Genomic DNA, 24,368 nt, shown 5'->3' on the forward strand with positions numbered 1-24,368 from the left:
ATAATTGCAGTTCCCGTTTAGCCGATAACGTTTCGCGACAAGGAAACGTCACTTAATCTGTTTCGTTAAAATTTATGTCGTACGTAATATTAGAATTGGAAGGATCGATAAATAAAACTGAGTGACATAAATTTGGCGATGTCTTTGCTTGCGTCTTTGGTTCGACTAGATCAGTCACGGAAATATAGTACGCGAAAATGTTACCAAATAATGTGAAGAATTTTATTTTAATAGAAAATCAAAACTAAGTCGAGATGCCTGTTTAAATATCACGAATAATCTACCTATTCTATTCGAAAAATGAATCTGAAATTAATTTTTTGAAAAATCTAGCTAAAACCTATGTCTGACTTCAAATCAAATTTTAATTGAGATATTTTACAGTGTTGTCCAGAATATTACCTATCTATCAAAGCTAATCAACCTTGTAAAAAATAGTTAGAACAAGCAGGGGACAAAATAATCGATAGAAAAATGTATTTCTTCGGCTCCAAAAAAACTAGTAAAATCGTAACCATTCGAACTTTGCGCTGCTCTTAAACGGTTCCAAAACTGAACGCTGGGTCCGCGTTCCAGTCGCGCGTGTCATGAATCATGAGATCGCGTAATGGTTCGCGTAATGGCCGCGACGTTCGCTGCCGCGGCCTCCCTTCCCGTTCAAACGCGATCAACATTTATCACTCTTTCCGCAATTAAGGTAACGCACGTGCGAATTATCAATACCGACGTCGCCATTAATAAACGGGAACGGGGCGCGTCTGTCGTCGAGCGTCGCGTTTTCGCACCGAGCGTCCTTTCTTCTCGATTTACTTAACCGTTAGTCACGCGATTATACCAGCCCGTCTGTCGGTTGGAACGACGGAGGCATATCTTGGAAGGCGGTCGGGACAAATTCCCCGACGTGTTCCCTGCCTCCCTTATCGCGGGAAACAACAATGCATAATTAATTACGGGGCTGAATTAAGGGAGTCTGTTCGGCTTGTACCGCGAACCGCGCGTGGAACCAGACGAACGAGGAGCCCACCTGTGCAGGAACCGGAAGATGCATGTTCAACGGCGACGAAACTACTCTCCTGGTGTGCTTTCTTCGATCGGTCGCGGGATAATCGCTCTTTGGTATCTGTGTGCTTTGGCTTACGTTAAGTTTCGCATACTTCGTTGGTAGACGGAGAGTTTCGAAGATTCAACCGAACGCGTAAATTTGTTCGCAAGTTGTGACTCAATTATAGGTCTGTTAAAATTACGAGAGTACAATTTCTTTTTTTTTTTTGGCGCTGAAAAATATTTTGTGAAGGTGAACCCTTTGAGAAGTCAAGGTTTCTCTTTTTCTCGAAAAGAAAATTACTCGTGGAGGAACGAACGCTAGAATGATAGGATTAATATGATACGTCAGATGTATCGTGTTAGACCATGTAATCTTAGATACACTGTTTTTCTGGTGCTGGAAAATATTTTGAGAGGGTGAAACCATCCGTTTAAGAAGTCAAGGTTTCTCTTTTTCACGGAAAGAAAATTGCTTTTGCAAGGAACGAACGTTAGAATGGCAGCTAGAATCAAGAAGTTGTTTCTCTTTTTCGCGAAATGAAAATTACTCTATGAACGCTAAAATAGTAGGTAAAATGAAGAGAGGAATAATATGATGCGTCAGGTACATCGTTAGAGTACGTAATCTTAGATACATTTTTTTGTTATTGCTGAGAAATACTCCAAGAGAATGAAACTACCCCTTTAAGAAGTCAAGGTTCCTCTTTTCCACGGAAAGAAAATTACTTTTACAAGGAACGGACGCTAGAATGGTAGCTAGAATCATAAAAAGAATATCTTGTCTCAGGTGTATCGTTAGACCATGTAATCTTAGCTAGACTTTTGTGTCGTTGCTGAGAAATATTTTGCAGAGTGAAACTACCCCTTTAAGAAGTCAAGGTTTCTCTTTTTCTCGAAAAGAAAATTACTCTTGAAGCTAGGAACGAATGGTGGCTAGAATCGAGAGAGGAATAATATAATACGTCAGGTGCATCGTTCGTTACTCGTAAAATCACCTGTAATAATTGCATCAGAAGGAAATGGGATAGACCGCGGAGGTCGTATTTTCTTCGGAGTTAATAGATCTAGACAGCCGGGATGCAAACACCGTCTGCTCGTAGCACTTCGATTGCTAGACCAGGAACTCGAAGAAACAGGGAATTTCGTCACGGTGGCGGAAACTCTCTCGAAAGTCACGAACGTAGCAACGTTTCGCGAACGGGGTCTCAAAGGAGAACTCAATTAAAACGGATCCAGTCCGACCGGGAGGCGGTAAACGTTCAAAAAGCAAAGCTGAAAACTTCCTGCGCCGGTTTGTTACGCGCCACCGATCACCGAAAGAAAGCGACCCGGGTAATTACATGCAAGAAACCGTGGCTCCTCCGTCGTCACTTCCGTAAGCTGCGTCACTTTGAGCGGAGAACTGACCGAGCACGTTATTACCATGCGGTCAGCGTGCTCCTCCTTCGTCCTGCTGCTCCTCGTGGCGATGCAAGGGGACTATAATTAACGAGGATTCTCTTCCTCTTTCCGTCTCCCTTCGACCGGCCCCTCCGGTTCTGCCCATCTCTTTGTCCACGGATTTCTTCGCGTCACGGTTCGAACGATTCCGCTGAACGCTCCTCCGTGGCGGCGCAGCATTATACTGATACCAGCTGGCAAGTTGGCGAGTTCGAAAAATGCAGGTCTGACTGACCCCATGCGCTTTCGATATAGATCTTATGATAGGAATACAAAATTTAACTATAAAGTTTCCTTGAAATTCATTGTATTGAAAGGCAGGCATGTATAGTCACCTTGTTAAGTGTTGACAAGCGCCAGAAATGTAGTTTTTCGCAACTAAGTCGAAAGTTTTAACAAAATTTCAAACTGTTCGTCACTTATTGGTAAATAAATTGGTAACCTCGATTGTTTATGATCTCTCGAAGTCCTTTTGCCATACTTTCTGTTAATTTATCAATTCTATTTTAGTCTGTTTCAAACCACGTTTTTAACAACGCTCTTTGAGATAATTATTGTTTCTCCAAACACATGCTTCATGGACTTCAGATCTCTTAATTGGCCATGGCAATAAAGGAATGTTATTTTCATTAGAATATTTTTTTTCAACTTTAATAATCATATTTTGAATCACTATCCATTTGTATATTCGACGAATATATATATTTTTATTTTAAATTTGTTAATACTCATAGGAGATTAAATTCTGATGTTTCGATTTTAATTTGATTATTACATTAATCATTTTTCCCCCAATTGAAAAACACAAAATGACACTTTCACGTACCGATACCTCGAGCCAATGAAAAAGATTTGGGCACTTCGGTACAGTTTGTCATAGTCGATTCAATGAGCCCAGAGCTGCGCGGTGGGTTTGAAATTTTACAAAACTTGGCAGAAATTGTTATCTCTAACGGGGAGATTGTTATCGCGTTTACCCCGCGTCGAATTCGATTCCGCGCAGATCTATCGGAACGATAAAATACACGAGCGAGCCGCGCTCGACGGGAGCTGTCAAATATTTAACTACACGATGCGTTTCCGTGCATCGTGTCTTTCATAAATTTATCTCGAAATCCGTTCTATCATTACGTCGAACCCCGGGCGCGTGTCACTGCGTGCACGCACACCCACGCGATTCCACGCGAACACGTTCCTGTAATATTGTACATACAGGTGATTAAGCGTGTATACGTGTTCACATATATTTGTTCACGTGAATAGGTACACGTGCGCGCAGGCCTTCATATATGTGTTTATTTACCTATCCGCGTGTGCTCATCTGCATCCGTGTGTGCCTATAGGAAAACACACAGATGTGTAATTTCAGTCTCGGTATTACGGTGGATGAGGCAACGGGAGAATGCCAGAGAAGGGTGGGAGGGAATTATAGAGAACTGTAAAGAAAAGAGGGTGAGAGAAGTGTGGATCAATCGAAAAGGAGACGACGTTCCTTGAAAATGTGAAATGATAGTAATAAAGCAACTACGTGGCGCGTTGGACATCGAATTTATTCGGGATTGATAGCTAAATAATCGAAAAATATTTTAATGCAAAGGAGTTAAACAATAAATAGCAAAATAATAAACAGTTTCTTCAATTTTGCTATACATACAGGATAGTATATTTAGAATCATAATGTTATTAAATATAATGTACATAAACTAGTTTTATCTTGGCCACTGTTTTACTTACATACCATAAATATTTGACGAACCAGCAATTTATGATCTCCATTGTTTAATATCTCACTAACTACCGAATATCTAAGCAAATAGTCAAGTAGGGATGAAACATTACCTCACGTACACATTATCATAACAAGACAAGAAATAGAGTACTTCAGTATATGGAAAAATACGTAGAAAATTAAATACCGATCGTCGAAGCTGGATGTTCTCGAAAGCAGTACCATCATCGAAAAAAGTCGTATTTTGCATTTTCGAGTTGTTTTCGTTCGACCGGAGATCTGTTTCTCGGTTGTACCGCGAATTACACACCCCCCAAAACACAAAAAAAAAGGAAAGAGAGTGATAGAAAGAATACAGAGAAGTGAGAAGAACGTGTAGAAGAAAAGGCAGGGGTGATGAGAGAAATACGGCTGTAGCGGAAGAGGGATGGAGAAGGGAGGGTGGGAGGGTAGGCAATAAGAGAGAGGTTGGCTGGGACGCCTCCATCCTGCAGCGTGGCAGGTACGTCGGGATTGCTTCTCGCGGATCGTTAAGCAGAACTGCTAACTACGGGATTATGCATACTGCGGGCCCCGTCCCGCAATTATGACTCTGTTATGAATTCGTCCTGACACAAGGATCCCCTCCGCGCCGGAAAGGCTCCGCGCCAGACGACGTCTGCGTCACGTATCGCGGCTCGCCGAACGTTTATTTCGCTGAAAACGCCCCCGAAAGGACGCGTCTCGTGTGTGTGCCTCCGCAAAGCTATTACTTTCCTCGTAATTGGTTTCCCGTGTAACGGATTTCCGGGATTTTCTAGTTAATCGTTCGTCCGCGGCCCGTGTAACGTTTCGACGGCCACCAGGTTTAATCCAGTCTCGTTCTCTCTGCATAACCGGCTCGATATTACGTCGCGTGCCTCGTTTATTACGCGACGAACGCTCGACCTTCGGGAACGACGTTGTTTCAGGAACTACTAAACATAAATAGGATGCCCAGGGTCCACGAACCGATAGATTCCTCCCTGCAGTCGAGTTTCGTTACTTTCACCGGATGCAATCAACATTCTCGATGAATTCTTCGCTCTTCTACGTCTCTTTACTATTTGCACCTGTCTGTCGCGCGCCTTTTTTCGCTCATACCGGTTATTGACGCCTTGTTGATCTTTGGAATCTCTCCACGAACCTGTTTCGATCTTTTTTTCGTTCGTTCATGGTGGACAAATTGGTCATAGAGAAGAAAATTTAATAGATTTTCTGTCGATATATCCGAGAGTGGCTTATGAAATTATTTTAGAATTTTGTTTAAATTCTATTTTATATATTTCAGAAGAATTTAGTAGCAAAAAGTCTCGTGTAGTTCTGAAATACGATTTCTGTAATTTATTTAATTGCTCAGGGAGATTCGTTTAAATTTTTAAATAGATATGGAATTTAAATAGATTTGTAGACCATTGGTATATAATGCTTGCAGTATGACACAAGGGAAGACGAGTCATTAATATAGATAGAAAGTAATAGAGGGCCGAGAATACATTCTCAAAGTACTTAGAATCTGACATAGAGCTCACATCTCTATCAGCTCGATAACAATCACCTAGATATGCAGGAAACTAAATAGATAGCTCTGACTGAGCATTTCAAATTAATCAGAAATGATGGGCGAGTGCTGTCAAACGCTTTTGAGAAATCGACAATTACCGGAGATTGTGAATTTTCTATTATAAACCGTTTTGTATCCAGCTTGACACGAATCGAAGAGGTTGTTTAATTTAGGAATGAAATCGGTTGATCATAAATAATCTGTTCAAGTAATTTCGATTATAAGTGTTCCTTTCGAGCGAGTAGATTAAATATCGTAACGTTATCGAACTAAATTTATTTCCATCGATGGCTGCGCCAAGTGCAAATCGACAGTAAAAGTAGGAAAAATTGGATGTAGCTAGAATCCTTTGAGAAATTTATTTAATTCCCGTAGAGAAATGAAAGACAACGGGCGAAATACTCGATCTTCTTAAAAGCACAATGAGGAAGAGTAAAATAACTAGAAACTCCCTGGAAACGTAGATTTATTCATCGACAGTTCGATCTACGTTGAAGGCCTTTGTCGGTAATTGATAGAACGATATTGTAGGATGATCTACTCGATTTAAACGGATATTAAGTCACGATAGTTAGTTCAATTCGAGTTAATAAAATTACAACTTCAGTAATATGTGTAATTCAATAATTTAAGGCAGCCTTAAATTGGATTTTGAAATTCAGAGAATAAAATTGATGTTTCGAACTCTGTAGTAGATTAATTAACTAATCCACGTTATCTACTCGTTATGCACTTGCTTCCAATTATAATGAAACAGTGCAAGTTTGCAGAGTTTGTGGCGATAGTTCTGTTTTTTTGCTTTTGCCAGTAGAGGGCTATGTTCTCTCACAAGTGCTCGACCTCTACAGACTGGAGGCCCACTCTCCTAACCTTTCCATTCCTTCTCGCTTACTCACTCATTTTTACGATAGAAAACCATTCTACAAATTAAAAAGAAACAGAATAATCAACGCTAAGGCATCCACTGGGGAAGGGGAAGAATTAATATTAATGTAAAAAAGAGTGTATCAGGTTAGTAAATCATATTGTACTTGAAATTGAACTTGAACTTGCATATCTACTTTACTTAGAATTCGAGGTCTTCCAAGACCACGTTTCCTCACTCGTAGCTGTTCCTATCGCCATATTCTGTTCGAGAGCATACAATACACGATATCAAAATAGAATAGAAGGGAAACATCGTTTTAAAGATGGCGGTACCGATCGACGTCCCCTCTCTCTTTCCTTGCCTCGTTACCCTGTTCAAATTCGACGGATCTCCGGAGACACGGACGAAAAACTTGGACGAAACCCGACGGGGAGGGTGGCGTTCGAGGAAACTCGAGGCGGAACTTTCCCAGAGAGATGGAAATGCCGGTATACTTTGATCTCGGTCGGCGAATCTAATTACTGGCAGTTTCCAAGGAAGTGGAGTCTTCGCGGAGCGGGACACGAAACGAGGCGAATCGTCGGATCGGTGCAGCTCCGGCGATCGGTGTGGCCGAGTCAACGCGCGGGGGGCTCGTTACGAATTCCATCGGTGAAGTTTCCTTTCGAGGATCTTTCGGCATGTAGAACGGACGAAACCCGAGGGGGCGTAGGTTGGAGGTCGTTCCACCCTGACCCGGGCTCGCTCCTCTCGAATCCTTGTTCGTTCGCGACTACGAGAGTCGCGCGTCTTAACTGCGAATCGATGTGATCCGATTAGACGATTTAACAGTCAAAGCCATCGTCTGGGCCCCGCTAATTCCCTTCTAACGAGCCGATAAGATGTTAACTCTAAATAGCGCCGGCCCCCGTTCGCTGTTGACGAGATCAACCGCGATGCCACGGGTCTTGGGACGCGATCAGGGATTCCGAGACGCGATCGATCCGATCTCTCTCGTGAAAGAACGTGGATCTCGTCGATTTTCTCGTCGCATAATCTGTTTCCCGCGTTTGTCAACCCGGCGAATCGGATTTCACGGGTTTTGATCGCGTTACGGTTGTCCGAGTCGAAGACAGGAACGAGAAGTTCGGGCCGGAATTTGATTTCTGAATTTTCTACAAATAAATCTTGCCTGGAGAGATTACAGAGCTTTTAGATCGACTGTGACGCGTCTAGCTTGCGTGGTATAGTTAAAAATTAAAAACAATCGATGTTCGAGAGATCAATCTCGTAGGATTCGATTGAAAATTTAACGTGACCAAGATCGCGCATCGAACAAGTTGGTAAACGTTGTTTCGAAGTATATTTTAAATTGGGATTCGGGAACGGAAAGTTAATCCCTCAGTTTCGGTTCGTTCCGGTGTCTGTCAGCCACGTTGAGCAGTTCATTATTAATTTCCTTTCATGTTCTTGTTAGAATCACACCGTTCTGTTCAGCAATTACAAGCTTTCGCGTCGAGTTACGTTCGCGGCTGCGTATAAATTAATTCCAAATTCCCGTGCAGAGAAGTCCTTTCTATTAACCTGTTGAAGTCAGGTTTAAATTCTCCTCGACCGTTGCCGAAGTTAAATTTAAATCTGTTTAAACGACGAGATTGCCGCGAATAAATAATAAATGAACGAATAATTACTAAATACGAGAGCCACGGATTACGTTCACGCGATTGCACGCGCGATCAAACGAATGAGCCATGCATATATTCCACCATTTTTTATCAGGAGCTCAGCTTGTTCAATTTCCTGATAGCTCTCGTATTATGTAAAATATTATAATTTTCTGCCGTGAAACAGGAGAAGAACAGGATTAATAATAAATATAAAATAGGCGGAAGTTGGTTACAGGAAGCAGGAGTAAAAATAAGGAACACGATACACGAAGCATTAACTACTAGTCGCGTAAATGTTGAATATAAAAATTCTCACGAGATATTCCCCCATCGTCGAAACGAAAATATTGTCCCGGGAGTGTTAAACATTTTCGAGGAAACAGGATTTGTTCCTTGTTTATCCACTTTGGCCGTCAATATCGCGTTTCAGTGATTTTTTCGTTTTTGCCCCGGCAAAGCCCTTCTATGCGATTTCCTCGCGGGAATCGAGGAACTATCGATCCGCTGGTCCAACAGTCTCGCGGCAACTATACGCGCACAGAGAACGCTGAAAGGAAGGAAGGAAGGTAGAAGAAGAAGGCGAAGCGGAAGAAGGGGAAAAGAGAGAGATTTCCAATTACAGGGACTTTCTGTTCCGGAATTCCATTCCAAACACCATTGTTCTCGCGTCTAGGGCTGCGGACGGGACTTTGATCCTTCGACGGAGTCCAATCGTTTCGCTGGAAACTTTTCGCAATCGTCCGCCCTTAGTGCAGCGCTGATGGAATGTCAATATATTTGGAAAATTAAGCAATGACAGGTTCGTTATCCCGAGAATTGGCCCCCCATCGATCGCGCCATACTCCTCGATACAGGAACAACTTTGTAAATATGTACTTCAAAATCTACTATAAACTTTCAAACGCATCATCGATCCTCGACGAGCTCCATAAACAAATTATTTTCTGTGAGAGACTCTTCTGTGGATTTTGTTAATTTAAATTTCTTGCCAAGTCGTGTTTCCTTAAATTAATTTAAAGAAAGAAAAAAATCTATTATAAACTTTCAAATATCCGTTTAAAAGTCGTACACTTTCATTAAGTATTTTATATTTGTTCCCGTGTGATTAATAATTGCTGAACCGATGTTTTTCTTCAATAACTTGGGACACGGATTCTGACGCAGAGACTTCTGAAAAATTGATTTGCTCGTAAAAATTCGTAAACAATTCCTGCAGAACGCGTCCACGTTCCGTGTCGTTTTCTGGGCGGTATCGAGCTTTTAATAATGTTCCAGTGCAGGCTCTCCGCGCGAACGGACAAATAACCCGCGTCGACGAGCACGTTCGAGGATTTCCACGCTGAAACACTCGTCCCCGTTCGCTCGAATCGAATCATCGCGAGATCACTCGGGGGCCAGAGTGTTCGCTTTCATCCGGTTGAAAGCAATGATCCGTCGTCCCCGATCGTTGCGTCGATTGCCAACCGTTTTAATTGCAACTTCGCGGAACAGCTTAGCGATCGAGGACGCGGCTTTTCTTCGCGCAACGAAGGGGAAGAGGGCCTCGTTCAAAGCCGACAGACGCGTATCGAGCGCGCGAATGGGATTACGTATCGTACGCGCTGCCTGGAACTGGATCAACCGAACCGCTGGAATCGCAGACCTTCGCGAATTAATGCGATCTTCCGCGAAACGGCTCGATATTTTCTAAACAAAATAATCTAAAACAACAAAACAGAAGAATTCTTTCATCGTTCGGTTTAAAAAAACTCCACGAATCAAGCAAATCGATATAATGGAGATTAGAGAATGGCTGGTGCATTGGTTTTTGAGCATTTCTAATTTTTTTGTGATCAAGTAAATAATACATTGGTCCGAAAAATGTATTTGAGTATATTTTTATTGTTATGATCTACTTTGAAATTTTCTTTGAGTATAATAATATTATAATAGTATAAATTGTGTGAAATAAGACGGTTATCTTTGACCACACAACTTGTTCAACGTTATACAGGGTGTTCAGCCACCTCTGGAGGATTCTAGAGGCCAAAATAAGACGAAAATCAAGAATACCAATTTGTTGATGGAGGCTTCGTTAAAAAGTTATTAACAATTAAATTCAAACATTTCAATTCGTTTTGGAAAAATTATTTTCGGTTGCGGGGGTCAATTACAATCATTTTTGGTCAATAGACATAACTTCGAAATCCTATCCACTTTCGAGAAAAAAATTCGAGTAGGTGCTAACCTTTTTCGGCGAAAAAAATTTTTTCAAATTGTTCCGGAAAAATTATATTCCATTGCGGGGGTCAATTACAATCATTTTTGGTCAATAGACATACCCCCGAATTCCTACGCAGTTTCGAGAAAAAAATTCTTTACCGAAAATATAAAATGTCTGACCATACCATTGATATGTTTCACTGAAATTTCATGCGAATCTTTAAAACGTCATAACTCCTGAACGGATTGGACGATTTTAATGTTTAAAAAAGCAAACTACGCGTATTTTGATGGAGAATATGTACAAATCGCAAAAATATTCGAAAAGTTGGTCCTTGACCCTGTAAAATGAGAAAAACCCCATAAAAATGGACCAATATTCAAACAGCTATAACTCCTACAATAGTGAATATATTTCACTGAAACTTTTTTCTGAAGTAGAGCTCATGGGTTCCTACAAAAAAGTATTAGACAACTCTTCTGTAGGGCGTCAAACAAAATTACTAAAAATGAAAAACGAATTTTTAAGAAAAATCGACAGGGGGTAGGTGTTTAAATTTTCAGCGACAAAAAAAAATTTCAAATCGTTCTGGAAAAATTATTTTCGGTTGCAGGGGTCAATTATAATCATTTTTGGTGAATAGACATACCCCCGAAATCTTGCGCATTTTCGAGAAAAAAAATTCTGTACGGTCGGAACTTTGAACGTTAATAACTGTTTGACGAAGCCTTCATCAACAAATTGGTATTCTTGATTTTCGTCTTATTTTGGCCTCTAGAATCCTCCATTAAAATTTTTGCCAGGGGTGGCCGAACACCCTGTATACTCAGCCTTATGGTCTTATATCTAAGTAAAGTTAATATAAATAAAGCTTTTCTTATATATATAAAAAAAATATTCGTCAAATCATTGAATTTTTATTTTTGATTAGATGATCCATTTCTTTTTTTCTTTCGAACGCTGGTAATTAAATGGCATACAAAATACACTGTGGTTTAAGGAATGAAGGGGGGAAAAAGAATAAATTCTTTTCAAGGGGGATAAAACATGTGCTCGCGTTACACGTAGATGTGGAATTATTTATCGCAACGTGTCTGTTCGCGATATGTTTGCATCATTCGGAAGAGAGCGTTGTGTACATTACAGAACCGTTTCCTCCCCGGCATTCACCGCGGGAGATGTATTCGAAACCTTTCAAATTTCGCGTCGAGTCGACCCGCATTGTTCCCGCGCGAAAAATAAGACGAGAACGCTGATAATTTATCGGTGGATCCGTGTTTACCCGAAACAAATATCGCGCCAAGTCGTTGCGTCACGCTGGACATGGAAACGAATTTTTCGGGTCGCTTCGAAATTTATCAGCGTCGAGAGTCGCCGATGGAATTAAAAGTTGGTCCGGATCCAGTGGGGAATAAATAAAATTAAAGGTTCCCCGTAGCGTCGGTGCGTTCTCGATGTCCTATTATTGGAAGTCCCTGACCACGGTGCATTCGTAAATAATGGCGCGAGAAACTGACGTTGGCTACCCCTGCGCGTTGTCCTGATTCGAAACGAGTGCATCTGCGCGATTGAACGCGTCCACTCTTTCGTTCAGACCACAAACTAGAACTGTGCCTCTCGTACGTTCTCCTCGATACAGAGCACTCGACCGTGGCAGGGGCTGATCTCTGTTTTCTCCTCTTCTTTCGCTCCCCTCGCGTTTCGGTCTTAAATCTCGGTGGCTACCGCTGCAACCACCTAACTTGGTACAATAGACGAACGGATGCTTGAGAGATCGACCAAGGATGCCCGGAAAGGTGCAAACTCTTCGCTGGGACGATTATGCGAGGAGCCTTGTGTCGACGATCTTTTCCATGGAATATTTCGCGAAGCTTTAAAGCGATCTTCCTATCGAGAAACAATTTTTATCGATACCAAAGCGGAAGCTTGGAACATAAAAACAAACTATCGTACTAAACGCCTTTAAAAGACGACTTTTTAATACAAGTGATTTCGAGATACTTTTTTTACGAAGATTCTGAAAATTAACTCTTTGAGTGCTATGGGCTCATATACAGGGTGTTCGACTACCTCTGGGAAAAATTTTAGTGAGAGATTCTAGAAGGCAAAATAAAACGAAAATCAAGGTTATTCGAATAATTAAAATAGAAGGTGAACAAATTTTTCGGCGAAATTAAAAAATTTCAATTCGTTCTGAAAAAATTATTTTCGTTTGCGGGGGTCAATTACAATCATTTTTGGTCATTAGACATACCCCCGAATTCCTAAGCACTTTCGAGAAAAAAAATTTTTATCGCAAATATAACGCATGGCCAGAAATCTGTGGTTATATTCCTCGTTTTTATCACTTTATATGTAGATATAGTCCAATTATCCGGCATATAAAATTTTAATGAAAGATTTTAAAGGCCAAAATAAGACGAAAATCAAGAATACCAATTTGTTGATTGGGGCTTCGTTAAAAAGTTATTAACGTTTAAAGCTCCGCCTCCCAAGACCGTAGAGCTGTCGATACGCGTCAGTAAGCAGATTTTCTACAGTATTTTAGCCAAGAGTATTCAGCACTCAAAAGGTGAAAAGTGTTTTAAGAATAGGCGATAGAAACTTCTTTCCCGCGCAAAGGTACCGAATTTGCGCGCGAAAATTTCGAACTCGAACTTTTGCAGCACATCAATTCCTGATAACTTCCCTTCTGATTAATTCACTGTTCGATTATTCGGCGCGCCCGCTCGGTATTCCCACCGCGGTCTACCAGTAAATAGTTAAAGTTGTTATCAAAGGGTCGTGTATTATTCTCGAAATAATCTTGCCCGGGACGTGTATTATTTACACGGAAGTTTGTTCGGCTTTAGATTATAGCTGCTCTCGGCAGAGAATGGCTCCCCGTTCGCTACACGCGCACACGTGTGCAGAAACCATAGGTAGATTCGCGTCTACGTACACGCACAGCGTACGTATATATATATTGATTCGCACCTCGGGGCACTGTTCGAAACACGTGATCGCGGCGAAGTTAGAAGCTCCGCGCCGAGTGTCGGGGCTTCCCCACCGCAAACAATTGGAAACGTCGTCAAAGTTCTCGCTACAGTTGACAGCGGAACCGCAGTTCACAACACGAGGTACGTGCTATCTCTAACCGTAGTCGATACCGCCAGCACGGAAACAAGCAGCCAAGAACCGGCTGTACGCGTTACCATTCCACACAAGTAAGAAAACCGCGCCGATCGATCTTCTATCCCCCGGTTTCAATTTTGTTTCTTCGACCGCTCGTCGAGCCGTAAGAAACTATTCTTTTTCTGTCGATAAAGAAAACAGTTACTCGACCGTTCCCAACCCCGCTGTTCAAAATATAAATATTCTGGATTTATTCGAACGTTAATATAAGCTTCGATTATTAAGAAATCTATCTCTTCGTCAGATCGGAAGAATAGCTTAGAAAAAATTGTTTTATTTATTTGAAAAATATTACTAATATATTATTTAAAGATTAATGCTTCGAGCAATATCAATGGTGTTTGTTATGAAAAGGACTGTTACGAAAATTAAATGAAGACAGGCAATATTACGAACAGTAGATTATACCAGTTGTGATCAGACTCGTCAGGCTCAGAAGAAATTAAATTCTTTTTGTTGACATAGAATCCTCTTATTTAGTCCTATTTGCACACTGCTGTATATGAAGTTCAATTATGCAAACCATAGAATTTATCAGCCACGATTAGACACGCCTCACAGGAAGAAGGTTACGTTCGCTTTTCGAGGCTACTATTTAAACGACTTTTTAATTGACCCGTTTCCTTCATTTTATTAGCTTAGAAAATAATACAGCTAAACCTTCAATTTTATTGCTTTGAGTACAATTGCTCCATTTTTATTGCTCGTGTATCCTTGCATACACGTTGCCCGTAAGACGTTCACAGTAGAATGTACCAGGTACGCTCAGACACGCTGGGTTTGAAGAAGATTTAATCCTCTCCATATATTTCTTCACACCATACATTTTCTACGTAGAATTTAAATCTCTTTCCAATGGATTAAAATATTGCTTGAAAGCATGCCTACCAAAATTATATTTTCGAATTTTGATAGGGGTAAAGGTTACAAAAATTTTCTTTTACTCAGTTTCATATTCAAGACATTGCGTTGGAATTTGGAATATACTATGCAATTTTGTAAATTATATATCTCTATAGGATATACGAAACTGAACCTTCGAAAAATATATAATAAAAACTAAAAGATAATTGAAATTAAAAAATCTAAACTACAATTCAGTGTAATGTGACCTTCTGCTAAATTATGACATAGATTTAGATAAAACTAAGATAAATCAGAGCAACCTGTCACGTGTGTGAGGAAGAAGTAAAAGGATCGTAAAACGTTGAAATTATAGTTCGTTCCAAGGTATCGAAGATTTACTGGATATTTGCGAACGGAAATTTCGTACATATTTCCTCGTTGTTTTCTTCCGGGCAGGAGGGCACGAATACTGCGCCCCCGTTACTAAGGCGGGGACGTTTTATTTCTCAGGAAACATTCCCGTTTCCGAGGTAAGTGCCGCGACCTTTTTCGAAACAAATACTTGCTGCGCTCCTCTTCCGGGTGGACGATACTTCTTTACGGGAAATCCCTTCTCATTTTTCATTCCGATAGCGCGCTGTCCCGTTTTAGCGCACGAAAACTGTACCCGTCGCGCGTTCGATCCCGTAGAAAATTTGTCCCCTAGGAAGTGGCTGCGAAGCAACGTCCTCCCCAGTGAAATTTCTCCCGATCCGTCGCTATTAGGGGCGGGGTTTGACAACGTCGTTTCTCAAGCGGACCGGTGAAAAAAAAAATATAAAACGCTGTTCGTATCTGGACGAGGGTAACGTAGTCGTATTCCTGAGAACCCTTCGTTTCACGGGAAACGTAAATTCGCTACTGGCCCCGAACGATCTATCACGTAAACTTACAAGATGGCCCTTCGCAATTTCGGATACGAGCACAAACACGGAGCTCTGCGTTTTATTTACACGGTTCGCGAGCCTTGGTACTATTATTCGATTTCAATTTTCCTTTAGGTTATTCGCCAACGTTTGCTAAAACAGGCTAAGTTATTGGACGAAAACGAAATCACTTAGTTTCTGCACTTGGTTCTAAAAGTGGCTCAAGATGTTTTGAATGTTTCCAAATTTTTCTTTTTCCAAACTAATTTTATCAAACATTCCCAATAAAATTTCTTTCATTTTTCTAAGATATTTGTTTTTGATGATTATGTTTCGTTGAAATAATTCATGTATTAATATACACACGGTCGCCTTGATCTCGAACCAATTTGTTCTCTGCAGAGGACTTGGAACAAGCTTGAAACGTCCAGACGATTAGAAATATAATACGAACCATTGAAATATTAAAATGCTCTGCCCCGAAAACCCAGAATAGGTATTTTCTTTGAATAATATTATTACTTACACTTACAGAACAAAAAGGAAATGTAATTTCATTGGAAATACTAGTAGCGGAAAAGTTCTACAATAACGTTCCCAGCTTCTTTGCTTTGAAACGCAGCATAGAGTTTCCTTTCACGATTTGCAAATATTCTTTCATTGTTACGTTTACCGTGCAGTCTCGCGCGTTATGTAACATTTACGCAATTTCTTTTCTACCTTTAACGTGCATCCCCAGTCATCCTCCTTTAAATTTCTCTCGAGAAAGATCTGCAGAGAAGTTAAATCTAACGCTAAAGTCTCGTGTCAGAGTAATTTCAACGATCTTTCTCCGGCGTTAATTTGAGTGTGGAATAAAGTGTTCTCAGTGTAGAAGGTGTGCGGAGCTGTAGAAAATCCACTCCCGCTTTGTAGAATCTGCAATTCCTTTGCAAGCAAAAACCATTACAGCTTTATACCCGGGCGATGTTTTCTTCAAAGAAAATCGAGAAAATCTAGTCCCCCGGCGTTCCTTTCGCCGACTTATGTCTTCCAAACGCGGAAACGGATTGTCCTAAATTTTTTCTCCCCCCTCCCGAACGCGGGTTCTCGATTTTTGCGTCGAACGTCAAAAAATCGTCGCTTTGTGAAAACCAAATTGAATTTTTTCACAAATGTTTCTGACGTTCGCGCGATAGGGAGGAATTACGCCACAAAAATTGTCAGTGACGTATTCGATATTGCCTCTTCCAAATATCGACGAGAAAATATTCCCTTTTCGACGCGACTGTGGAACACGTTCGACGGAAACAAATTTTTAGGGTAGTTCAAGAATTTTACTTTTGACGACGTATTGATTTCTCCATGGCTTCGTCCAGGTGGAAATTTTCCTAGCCATTTGTAATAATTTCGACACTTTCTGTCGATGACGAAATCTAACGCGAAGTAATTTCTTCTATTTAAATATTCTCAAATTCTAAAAATTGTATCTCGTGTAAATATTCCTTCAGTTTTATATCAGCTTTGTGCAATTATTAGTTTAGAAGGTCTATTTAAAGTTTAAAGTTTAAAGTTTAAATGAATTTACTTATCTCAAAGTCCTACTGTATTGCACACTCGATTTTCTCGAAAACGAAGCGTTGAACAAATTTTATTCGACAACGATGACTTAGTTATTCGTATCTTGATTATGAGGTATCGCGTATAGAATTTTTCCAAGGTTTCCGAACTTCGCAATATTTGCAATATTTCACTCTGAAAGTTACCGTATAACGTTTGGATCTCAGAATTCTGTAAATAGAATGATTAGTAACGCAAATTCTGTACACGCTAAAACAGATTTAATCATTAGAAAGTCTAAAATTATCGTTGCAACATATTGTAAATTAATTTATTTTTGTTAAATTCACTAAGCGATAATGTTTGGCTATGTAAAATCCACATCTGTAGTTCCTCACATATTACATCTTTGTACTAAAGGATTTAATCCCGTTAATAAATGAAATGAACGAATATTTTTATCGATCAGCCAGGGTCTCCTGGTCTTCTGGATCGCATAAAAAAATATTCGTTAGGTCACGACGGGTCGTTGTCGAAAATCTTCCGCCACGCGAGATCTCTCAGTCCCGAAACGATCCGTCACGCGGATCTGCGGAACACCCTTTGGTATTAGACGCGTTTCTCCTGGAAACGTTTCACGCGCGGAACGTCTTCGGATGTAAAAGGCGTGAGCGGGGCACGGAATCCACGGCCATAAATTCCGGTTGTCCTATTCCTCGGCGACATGACGGAAGGTACCCTGTACATCGTCGCCGCCGGCGGACTTAATAAAATGCAAAGACGACGAACACACATTGCCGGGGACGGACTGACATATCGACGCAATACCAACCCACTCAGACCTCTCGAGGAACGTCAGATGGAACGAAGGACGTAGAAAAATCGTTCCTTCCGCCGAAGGGACGATCGTCCTCGAGGACTACGTGAAACCAGCCGCTTCTAGCTACTCCGCGCCATTTTCCCCCGTTCGATGCTTCGTGACACTGCGTCAAATTAATGTAAATATGATAATCGATCGTTATCGTTAACGATTGTTAATTCCCGATCATAATTTCTACTATTTTTATCCCGGTCCTGTTTACGTTATTATATTAAATAATATAATAATCTTGAATCTACGATCAGCGCTCTGGACGGTAGAACGCTCAAGTTTCCAGCGAAATAGTCTCCATTCTTGGCGCTAGATAGTGCCACCAAATTCTATACGCCTACGCAGTAAACGCCCACTTCGAATCCGTGTGTTTGTGATTACCGTATAATTTCTACAGAGTCTATTATTTCACGTACGCCAGAGTAAATACCCGCGTAAAGTTGCGAGAGTTGTTCCATAGAAAATGCAGAAACTTTCCGTGCCATCCATTAAATTAGATTCTTCGAACTGTGCACGCACGCGTGCCTTTCCCACGCGATCGCGGCAACGAAGGAGATAAACAGGCGGCCGATATTCCTACGAAACAAAGGCGAAGGGGGTTGCCTGGGTGGCGTCGTTTAGCAACAAAAGGGTAGCTAGGGTTGGAAGACGGGGGAGGGGCAGGTTAACACTTTAAGCCGTTCTGTTTAATATGGCTTTATTACGTAGGTGGTAACGAACCGCCGCGAGACCATTAAGCGGCCATAAAATGAGCACTGCACGACACACACACACACACGACAGGACTTATTCACACGAGTGTGAACGATATAAAAATGTAGCTTTACATAATTTAAGTACGTATCAGTCTCAAAGTTCTGCCCCAAATTGGCACATAATTCTTATAAAATATTTTCCAGCGTTCCTGGGTTGAGGGGGAGGAATGTCCCACGTCATTTCGACACTCATCGAAGTTGGCCAGCTCGTTTAACGTGTGCACACGTTCGTTGCAGTCGTTTCGTCGCGTTACGCAGTAGCCATGGTTACACGAAATTGAATTCGGTTTTTGAACAGGTCCTCGTACAATCGCGAGGGGCAAAAGGCCACGCCGACCCGGAGAATTCCTCTCTCTTTTTTCATCTTTTTTGTTTTACTTTATTTAATTGCACGTGTAATGGCTCCGCAGATTTATTTTGCGATTCTGCACGAGCCGCTGAATTTTTCAAGCGGAGGGGCATTTCGGCGCAGCTTTCTCGCGGAACCGTAGGGATTCTGGAAGCCTGGCTACGGATCTTTCTCCGTCGAAGCGCGGTGGAGATTGTTGCTCGAGTAAAAAGCGAGTGGTAGAATTTTGGTCGAAGGAGAAGGTAGAACGTTTACTTGAGCAGAATTTGCTATTGTACCTTTTCCCACGACGGAATTGTGGAGTAAGAATAACCAAGTTGTGATGACGGAGAACCACCGAGGATTCTTTCATGTATAATTCCTTCTCGTACGTTTCTCGTAACGCTGGGTGGTCTTTTGTTATATTTGAAACCGAGGGTATAAATATACGAGTGGGTCGAATTAAGCGAGGTGAACCAATTATGGGACCGCAAGCATTACATCATTAATTGTGACGAATTTTCTTCGTATTTTTCATTAAGCTGAGAGCATTCTTTTAGTACACGTTGAACAGACTAATTTGAGTCAGCTGCTGAGCTAGTGCGTGGCAATTCTTCTTTAAATTAATTGCAAATTTGCATGTGTTTTCAGATGAACGCAACGAAAGTAGTTTAATTCAAGGGGATAGACTGACGAAGCTATTTAACTTTACTGCTATCCTCGTGCTGCGAAAAAGAGCTCTTGTCCCAGTTACTACAGTCATTTTATCCATTACTCTAGTCTATAATTTCCAGTAGCGCGACCGTTGTTCCGTTCCAAATAAAACATGAATCTTCGTCAGAAGGTAACAAAACAGGGGTATATAGCGTGGCTTTCGCGGAATCGAGCGAAAGAGCACATCAGCGTTTAACAAAAACTGCACGCTTCTCCGAGTCACGAGCGCAGTTCCGTTAATGCGCGCATAACCGTCGAAAGTACCATTGTGTCTGTCCAAAAACGGCGCATAAACCCGCCCCTAAAGAGGGACGCGTTTCTGGAATGACAATGAGCATGCTTCGAACGCATTGCACATCGCCGTCCCGTGGAAACTCGATTTCTCTCTACGACGGAAGCGCGCGCTTCTTCGATACTCCGTGCACTCAACAACAATTTTTCCTTCCGCCGTGCAACCTCCTGTAATATATTCGCCTCCTTCGACCTCCCTTCAGCGTGGCTGAAGACGGTTTATCCTTATCGTTCAAGAAATTCTTCTTCTTCGCTGCGAGTGGCGGGAATTCCCGGCCGCGCGGTGGGACGGGGGAGGGTGATGGTGATGCTCATCCGTGCCGCCATTTCTCTAGTTGATGTCCCTACACGGGAAAGGAGGGTTCGCTTCGCTCTGGAAGAGGGTGGAACGGGTGTATTTCCAGCACGTGAGACCCGATTCGGTCAGAAATCAAAATTGAAACGCAAAGGACGGATAAATTTCAGTCAGCCGTCAAAGTGACTTCGAAAAATTGCTTGGAATAAATATTTATTTTCGATCTTCGTTGGTATCAATTTTAAGAAAACTATTCTACGAAATCCTAGATCCTAGGTATAGGTCTCGTTAAACATAGTAATATGACTGATTGATATTTTTTATTTTTCATCGAAAAGAGGATAAAACGCTCTTAAGAACGAATTTGTTTAAAGTCGATACCGTAGTTGGTTCCGGAATAGTCGTTATTTACGAAACAATGCTAGCTAGTAATTATGCAAACACCCTGTGTACAAATTTAATTTTATGTTTAATTGAATAAACAATTTATGATCCAGTTTTATCGCACATCAGTCGTATGATTAATAGGAAGTGCTGAAACTACTTTGGGTATGTAGCGTCAAAGTAAATGTGAAAATAAAAATAGAAGATAGCAAAAATTGTAGTAGCTGGTATAGTCATCTGATAGGGGATGAAATGCCCTTTAAAATGAGCGTTTGTGAGAGTCGATAGCTTTATTAGTTCCGGAGATATAGCGATTTTAGTTTCAAGTCGATGCGGTGGCTAGTTTCGAAGATATGAGCGTCCGAAGTTTGTTTACGTTTTTATTGCGCTCGCGCGAGTTCATTCATCCCCCGCGCGCGTAGATAGTAAACAGTGCGTAGTAAATTCTTGGAAATACTACGCTTCCGCGTCACGCGACTGTCTCGACTCACGCGCGACAAGGAAGCACGACGCGACGCGTCAGACGAAGACAGAGATAGTCAAATTAAGAAAAATACCCTTTTACATAACTTACGATATTTCGAAAACGGAAAGTCGGATCGACAAAAACCAAAAACCACTTTAAAGGGGAAGCTTTACCGCCGCTAACAATGGTTCAATAATGAGGAAAATGTTAATAATTTCGAAACTGCACGTAATTAAAGTTATAGAATTTTTAATGCGCGTAAATAGCCTTTTCTAACCCGGGGAAGCGACAGACAGCGAAATTTTAAAAATTACCTTCTACATAAATTACGATATCTCGAAAACGGAAAGTCGGATCGACAAAAACCAAAAACCATTTTAAAGGGGAGGCCTTGCCGCTTCTAACAATGGCTCAATAATTAATAGAACACTAGTAGTTTCGAAACTGCACGCGTCTAAACTTTTAGTATTTTTAATACGCGTTAATAGTCTTTTCTAAGGCGGTGCGAGAGATCACAGTAGAAATTGAAAAATTACCCTTTACATAAATTACGATATCTCGAAAACGGAAAGTCGGATCGGCAGAAACCAAAAGCCATTTTAAAGAGGAAGCCTTGCCGCTTCTAACGGTTGCTCAATTATAGATAAAACACGAATGGCTTGAGAATTGTTCACGAGTAAATTTTATGTACTTTTAATACGTGTTGCTGGACTATTCCAAGACGGACAGAGAGATAGTGGAAACTGAACCAAAAATCGTGATAGGTTTAACAGATAGGACTCTATAATAGATCATGTACAACCTTATACTTGATTCTAAATTATTAAAACACTTCCTGTAAACGTAAGCAATCGTACATCGATGAACTAAAAAAATAATTACAACCCAACTAGTCAATCAGGGTACACGTGTATTCGAAATTTGTTAATTACTTTTGTACCCTTAATCAGCCACGGATGTGGGTCCACCGTTTTAGAATATACCTTGTATATTCCAGTCCTCAGACCTTCTTTCGACACGTCTAGCAACGATTTATCCTTATCGTTCGAAGAATTCCTCTTCTTCACCGCGAGAGGTGGCAATTCCCGAGCTTGGTGGGGCGAAGGTGACGCCATTTCTCTGGCTGATGTCCGTACACGAGAGGGGCGAGTGTGTTTCGCCCCCGGAGAGGGCTGATCGCGGACGCGCTGAGGTGTCGAGTACGTGTGCACCGTATTTTCCGGAAAAGTCGCGGCTTCCGCTAGGTCGGGTGTCTCTGTCGAAGGAGCCACTGCGTGACACGAGAGGGTGGGTGGTGTCAGGGGATGGATGGCACGAGGGATTGGATTTGGTTATGCGTCGCCACGTCCGGGCTGGATTTGTCGTCGTCACCTCCCGCGATGGAGGACGGAACCCGCTGAAAAAGACGAGCTTTCTCGGAACAACTTCGGGGGCACGACGCTGGGGATATAATAAATTTTTCCCCCCAACCCACCCTGGGTGATCATCAGTCGTTGCTCTGGAATGTCTTTTGGCGAGGGACGACGCTTCAATCGAAAATTGATTGCATGGATGTTTAAAAGTTAATGCATGGGTGACAAGATAACTTCTTCATTTTTCTACTTTTAATCCTGAATTTTCTCTACACTGATATTTGAATTCGTCTATTCCAGAGTTAATACAAGCACTTGCAATCGGTAATAATAAAAATCGTATACGTTACCAAACAGTGCTACAACTCATGTTTTACATAATCATAGATATCGTTCTTTTAATATCCTTCCACATTTACAAGTAAAACGTATCATTATCGCGGGTAAAGGGAACTTTCTGCAAACAAGAAGTCGAAACAAAAGTTGCGGAATAGTAATGTTCCTAATTTACGAGTTTTACGATGGTCTTCTTCGTTCCATTTCCCCAGAGTCGTTTACAAGCGCGTACAAAAGAGTAGACTGCGCACCCGCGATAATATAAATGGCAATAATGATCATAACAGAAGAAAATAACAGTTTGGTTGTGCAAATTTTTTTAGAATCAGCCCGACGTGTTCGCGGCACGTTACACAACTGAGATATTACCGCGTCTGAATTACTCGCGACGCGTTCCCTGCCTCCCGCAAACAACCGCGCGACAATAAAAACGCCACTTTGCGCGAATGCAAGTCGCGCGAAAGCTCCGTGGTATCCTCTCTGTCCTCCCTTTCTTCTTTTTAATTCATCAACTTTAGAACTAGGCGATGTAGATGTCGAACGTTTTATACCGCGGTTTTATACCCGCGTTTATATCGCCGTATCTTCGTGGCTGTCATTAGGCTTCCTTTTATGTCTGGTTTTTATGAAAGAACACGCGTATCCACCCCTCAATTACCCCGATCCGGTCGCTCGAACGTTCCTCGTTTTCCAGGAAAATGTTTCCCGGGTTCTTCGTCCACGAAACCCTTCGAGGAAGCGTCACCGAACCTTTTAACTACGATTTTCGACGTCGTCGAGGTTTCTCGGTTCCTTCGACGTGCTCTCCGAAGTTACCGGTTGTCGCTACATCCGCGAACTTTTTCGAGCCTTAATGGGAAATTCTGAGGTCTCGTCGAGACCTCCTCAAACTCCGACTTTCGTTTTGAGCGACGTTTTATTTACACGAAAATCGGATCGCGGACTCGGGACGCTTCAGCCTGACGTTTCCCTCGGCGCAATTCAGGCCGTACTCCGTGTTCCGGAGGATCGTCGTTCCTCAAAAATAGAAGGTTCCTCGTATCGACTCACCGTCTGCCTTTCGACATTCCCGATCCCCTTACCCGTCGTCTCTTGCCGCGGCACAAAGTCTACCGGTCTGTGGAACTCGATGGCAAAGCGCCACAGGTGGTAATCACGCGTAGGGTTGAACCGTAAATCGATTACATCGCGATTATTTTTGTAATTAATTGTAAAATCGTAATAAATATACCAACTTGTCCATATTTAAATATTTTGATCGATTAAGAAAAGATTATGACGATGCGACACTTTAGAATAATCTAAAAAAAAAGAATTATAATACTTTAGTGTATACAGTAGAAATGGTTATGTAAAAACCTAAAATACTAAATTTCAAGTGTTTCATTAATATATCAACTTGTAACATTTTCATTATGTTTCCAAACAATTGGATTGTATTTTCTTTTGTTTGCCTGTCATATGTTTTATTTGGCGTCTTTAAGAGTCCAGAGTGTTATCTAGGTTAACAAACATTTTAATATTAATGCCTCGTGGCAAACAACGAGGGGCTACTATTTAGAAATAGAAAGTATCATAGCTTAATTTATTTCCAAAATAT

General features: G+C 41.4%; 1 protein-coding gene across 3 annotated transcripts in view; it reads left to right on the forward strand.

The window, feature by feature from the left end:
* LOC143342599 (Krueppel-like factor 6) overlaps nt 1–24,368 on the forward strand; it is a 453,138-nt gene that overhangs the window by 424,517 nt on the left and 4,253 nt on the right. The window lies entirely within an intron of this gene.

Source organism: Colletes latitarsis, chromosome 6 (genome assembly GCF_051014445.1).
Source record: "Colletes latitarsis isolate SP2378_abdomen chromosome 6, iyColLati1, whole genome shotgun sequence".
Taxonomy (NCBI): Eukaryota; Metazoa; Arthropoda; class Insecta; order Hymenoptera; family Colletidae; genus Colletes; species Colletes latitarsis.